Genomic DNA, 6,000 nt, shown 5'->3' with positions numbered 1-6,000 from the left:
GGGAAATAACGACAAGCCGCAATTAAGAGCTCCAATTTAATCCATTTTCAAACAACTTCGTCCTTTGGTAAAATGAAATATTTTAGCCTATTTTCATCAAATTATTTAGAAAATTGCGACTTATAGTTTTACAAGGTTTACATGGACGGACAGTCGGACGGACATAGCTAAACCACTATATTGCTGCAGGATATACATACATAGTTAACTTTCTGCTATTTTGAAAGGAAGTAGGATCTGAAATGGTTTGTAACTGAAAAAATGAAAAGGATTTCTGTTTTATATAGTTCATTTAAAAAATGTTCGACTGTTTTTCCTGGCAAATTAATTGTTTGTTGTAAGAACGGTTGATAAATACTTGAACATTTTCAAATATCTATAAAATAGGTGTTTATGCATAAAAGTGAGCATTTTAAAAGCTAATAGTTCATATAATTCAATGTACTTTATTCCAGTATAGCCACAATTTTAGATTTTGGGGAAGGATCCGAGATATCAGAAGTCGCGCATAGAATATCACGTCGAATTAAAAAATTTTCTAAGGGTGAAATATAGCTACAGTCAAGCTATAAATATAGTGATATCACATCTTACGATCGGACTTAAAATGGCGGCGTAATATATAAAAAACAAAAAGGGCGGTATTTCTAGGCGTGGCAAAAAAATATTTTTTATATTTTTGGAAATGTTATTAACATACCTTTAATCCTAGGGGGTGACTGACACAACTTTTTTTTTGTCCATAGAGACCGACCCACTCTAGTGCACACTGATACCCTTATCCAATCCCTAGACCAGTTTTATGTTGACCAGGTGCTCCGTAACTGGATCAACTACATGCTAAGGAACAGATGGATAAGCTGCGAGATGTACGATATAACTATCAGGAAAAAGGTATTTCGCGGTATACCACAGGGTGGCATTTTGTCACCTTTACTCTGGGTTACCACGATTAATAGCCTCCTAAGGACCCTAACCGAGAAAGGACTTAGATCTGTCTGCTATGCAGACGATGTCGTAATACTTTTAAAGGGAAAGGATCCAAATTACTTGTGTAGAAGTGCTGAGGAGGCTCTGAATACGGCCTTGAGCTGGGCTCAACCGAGAGGCCTCAATGTTAACCCGGCGAAGACGGAAATCTGTCTTTTCACAAGAAAGACAAAAATTTCTACATATACTGAACCTTGCTTCCTGGGCAAGAAGATACCTGTGACAGACAAAGTTAAGTACTTAGGTGTAATACTTGACCGGAAATTAAAATGGAGACACCACATAGAAGATAGGATCAACAAGGCACATCGGTGCTGGGCGATATGTAGGAGAACCATAGGCATGAAATGGGGTCTTAGTCCTACTATGACAAATTGGCTTTATAAAAGTGTAATTAGACCAATTCTAGCTTATGCTTCAATAATCTGGTGGGAGTTCAGGGAGTTCAGCGTACATGCTGCTTGGGTATAAGTGGTGCCATGTGTACTACTTCAACCAAGGCTCTGGAAACGTTGCTAGATATTCCACCCATTGAAACATATATAAGGTATGAGGCGGCGCTTACAGCCGAACGGCTCTTTACTTTAGGCGAACTGGCCAAAAACGGTTATAGGACACGTCATCAATGTATACTGGACACATTGGAAGGTTATACACATTCATCGGACGTGCCTGATCGCATACCAGACACTGAATATGTCGGAAACTTTGAAACGCTAATCCCAGATAGAATGTCTTAGTCAAGCGGAACATTAGAGCAAATACCAGTAGCAATCCGTTGCTACACGGATGGCTCTAAATTAGGGGACAAAGTGGGCCTGGGGTGAAGATCCAGAAACAGAAATATACCACCGTTTACCTAATCATAACACAAGCTTCCAGGCAGAAGTACGAGCAATAACGGAATGTGTAAATTGGATTAGAATAAATATGGCGCCCACAGGGCTTAATATATTTACCGACAGCCAGAAAGCAATTTGTGCGATATCAGGTGATAGAATTAAATCTAAGACCGTATTGGATTGTAAGAAAGCTTTAACTGAATACTCTCCCAGAGGTAAGGTTCACATCATATGGGTGCCAGGCCACTCGGGAGTAGTCGGCAACGAAAGGGCGAATGTAATAGCTTTAAAGGGAAGGGAGCTCGATGTAGTTAACCTGACAAACGCAAAACCATTCGACGCAACAAAAGCTGAATTAAAAATATGGATGAGAGAATCCCATAAGGCCTCTTGGAATAATGAAACGGTGGGTAGAACCACAAAGATTCTATGGGGTGACCCTGATGAGAGCAAGACGAGAAATCTTCTCAAGATGAGCAAGTCTGAGGTTAGTATGATGGTACGTATTCTGAGTGGACACACAGGATTACGAGCACACCTATACAAAATTGGACGTGCGGATTCAGACGAATGTAGAGCATGTGGAGAGGACAGTGAAACTCTGGAGCACTTTCTTTGCCATTGTCAGACATTCGTCGAAGTTAGATCCAAGTATCTTGGAAGTGATGTTATTCCGGAAATAACATTCTTAACCAACACAGATTGGAAGATTCTTAGGAATTACGTCCAGGAAACTGAGTTTCTGAACATGGAAAAATAATACATTCAGTGAACAATTTTTTTTTTTTTATTTTTTTTTGTCTCTCTTGAATTGGAGCGCACAACAGGCCCGATAGTGGCCTAGGTGTATTTCTTCGGATTTGATGTAGTATACATCCTCCTATCAACCTAACCTAACCTAATATATTGAATATATAAACGTTGAACGAAAATTTATAAAAAGAGGCTTTCTTGTTCTTTTAGTATAACTTATTGAATTTTCTATATTATTGAAGCTAAAAACATAAAATTGGACACACAGCTTCCTGAATGTATAAAAATCTGTATGAGAGGAATTTCTGGTTGAAAATTTAACATGCTCCATCCTTATTTAACTAAAATCTATAAAAGAGGACTTTCTCTTACATTTTCGTTCTCCAACTGATATTTTTTGAATTTCCTGTAATATTGAGACTAGAATCAATCATTATTGATTGAAAATTTATGAAATACAACCGTTTAGGCTGTGCGATAATGAATCAGTCAGTCAGTCAGTGAGTCAGTAACGTTAGAATTTAATATATATATATAGATTGAACCTAGGAACCTGTATGAAAATCTATAAAAGGGGACTTTTTGATATTGCAGATATACCGAAATGTATATTGGACTGACTGATAAAACAGAAAATATTAAAAAATATTCTTATGTAGCGAATAATAAAACTTACTTTGATATAACCATTACAAATTCATAATGACTTAGATGAAAGCAGAACATTTTTACTTGACTCACCTGAAAAAAATAAAAAATATATGAAATATTTTTGTATATGGATAATTATAATCTTATAGTTTAGCAAATAAATAATATAATAAATTACACCGGCCAACGAAATTAAGGTTTGTGAAAACTTTTGAAACTAATTCGACTGATTTTCATGTATTTTTAGGTGCTGAAACCTAATCTGATAACAAGGCAAATACTTAAAAAATCTTATTTGAAATCAAACTGAACCGCTATAAAGAGTCACAGAGTTCTTTATGCACGGTTATGATCGATTTAAATTTTTTATAGGTTTTGAATTAGAGCACACTAATAAAATAAACGAACTACATGTAGTATTTTGCATAAACTGATTTATTAACTAAAAATAAATTCAATAACTTTCTAAATTAAATTTAAAATATATCATGCTCATAAAAATGCAAATAAAAATGTATTACCATACAAATACATTTATGATGTTGTTAGTGGTTATATTAAAAATACATACATGTATGTACATTAGGGTGACCGGTGGACGATTTTAAACTTTTTCGCGAGCACAAAAACTTCAACGCAATGAAATAACAGTAAATTTATGATTTTTATTGCGTTTTGAATGAAAGTTTTTTGAAGAACCATACAATTGAAGAACCATACAATTGTTCAAAATCGGCTCACGAAAGAAGATAGTGGACGTTGCTAGTTTCACAAAGGAGCATATGGGTGACTCTATTGGAGTTCACATTGCTCGCGGAAGTTTTAATAAAGTGTAATTAGCTTGGAAAACGTTTTACTAAGGAACCACTCATCAGTAGAGTCAAGAAAAACAAGCCCCGTTATTTTGCGAAACTTATCAGCATTGGTCAAGTGAACAGCGGGTTAAGGTCTTATGTGACGACGTGAGCAAATACAATTTATTTGGCTCCGATACCATAAATTTCTTACTAGATGGCCTAGAAAAAGACAATATATTCGTCTAATAGTCACATATGTCGAAAAATCCATTTTTGGGTGGTGCAAGAAGCGAGATTTTCGCAATGAAATCACTGATTATATGTCAAGCATTTACAGTACCACCTGACCAATGCTTAACACATTTCTCAAACTCAAAGCGGTACTTTTTATTGACTCTACTAATCTGGAATTCCTTTGTGAATCATTTCCAAGCAAATTACACTTTGTTAAACCTTCTGCGGGCAATTTGAAATCCAATAGAGTCACCCATATGCTCCTTTGTGAAACTAGCAACGTTCACTGACATTTTTCGTGAGGCGATTTTGAACAATTTAATGATGTGCATCGATTGATACATGTTCCAACATGAGATTCTTAGAAAGGCTATTCCTCGGTGCACTCTAATGTGCATAATAAGAAAAATAACATGTAATTTTTCTCTTCATTTACAAAAATGTCAAAAACAAATATAATAAAAAGTGATATTCAAAACAGATATAGTGTTGCAACTGCGAACAAGCAAATAAGTCAAACTAAATAAAAATCAACCCAAAATAAGTTAACAAAACTAAAACATATTTAACTGGGTCAGATCTTAAAAGTTTTTTTTTTCACATTTTGTATAAATAAAAGGAGCTTATGGAGAAAATATCCAACAGTTGCAAGAAAAGTGCGAGTATGTAGACAAGTACTTGCAATTTGCAACAAGCTATGTCGGGGCGGTTAGAGAGAAAAAATGAAATATTATATGGCAACAACATGCAAGTTGATAGTTTGTTTTTGTGTTTCAACTTAGTGTTTCTATTTTCATTTGAACAACATCTCCTTCCATTCAAAATCACATCAAGTGTATGTACTGTAAAAGAGCGTTAAAGCCATTTCAAAAAGCAGATATACTTAAACAAAGAAAATAAAATACCACTTACACACATTTACTTGTGATTTTCTCGTTTTGCGTTCCAAACCTGGATGGATGAAACAAGTGATGTGTGAAAAATGGTGCAACCGAACGAATGAAAAAACATCATCAGAAAGTTACCAACCAACAGGTTGTGGTTTGCTTAAAGGCTAAGTGAATTTAAAACACACACAAAAATAACAAATAATGTTTTGATATCAAGTTTTACCCTACAGTTGGAAATATTAGAATAGATTTTTTGAGGCAGAGAACATTTAATTGGCAACACTGTTTTCTGTGACAACTGTGTAACTTTATTTGGGCCGGTTTAAACATATTTAAAGATGTAAAGTCGTCTTCGTGAAAAGTGTAAAAATATCATACCATTTTGTAAATTAAATGATTGATAATAAGATCCCAGTCTAAATGACTACTACATATCGTTCTGATTACATAGAAGTGCTTTAATAACGTCTTATTAATAAGAAAATCCGATATAAAATTATAATATGCTTCACTTACAGCCGGTCGACTCTTATTTCTGGGCGAAAGTCGGTTACGGGACATGTCATTAATATATACTGGACATATTTAACGGTTATACCCATTATTGAACGGTTATACTTGATCGCGAACCGGAAGCAGAAATTATCGGCAATTGTATCGCATTGGTCACATAAAGGATATCGAAAACCCAATAGTTGGGATATGAGACCGTCTTTCTAATCGCAACACTAGCTTCCAGGTGTACTAATACGGAACCATCAGAGGTTAACATATTTATCGTCAGACTGATGCTTATTAGGGCAATAGTCGATTATAAAGTTAAATTTCGTAAGAATGGATCTT

This window comes from Lucilia sericata, unplaced genomic scaffold, assembly GCF_015586225.1.
Source record: "Lucilia sericata isolate MDLA Ls3-8-SP2 unplaced genomic scaffold, ASM1558622v1 Contig000292F_arrow, whole genome shotgun sequence".
NCBI classification, from domain to species: domain Eukaryota; kingdom Metazoa; phylum Arthropoda; class Insecta; order Diptera; family Calliphoridae; genus Lucilia; species Lucilia sericata.
Note: the sequence above shows the minus strand (reverse complement) of the source record.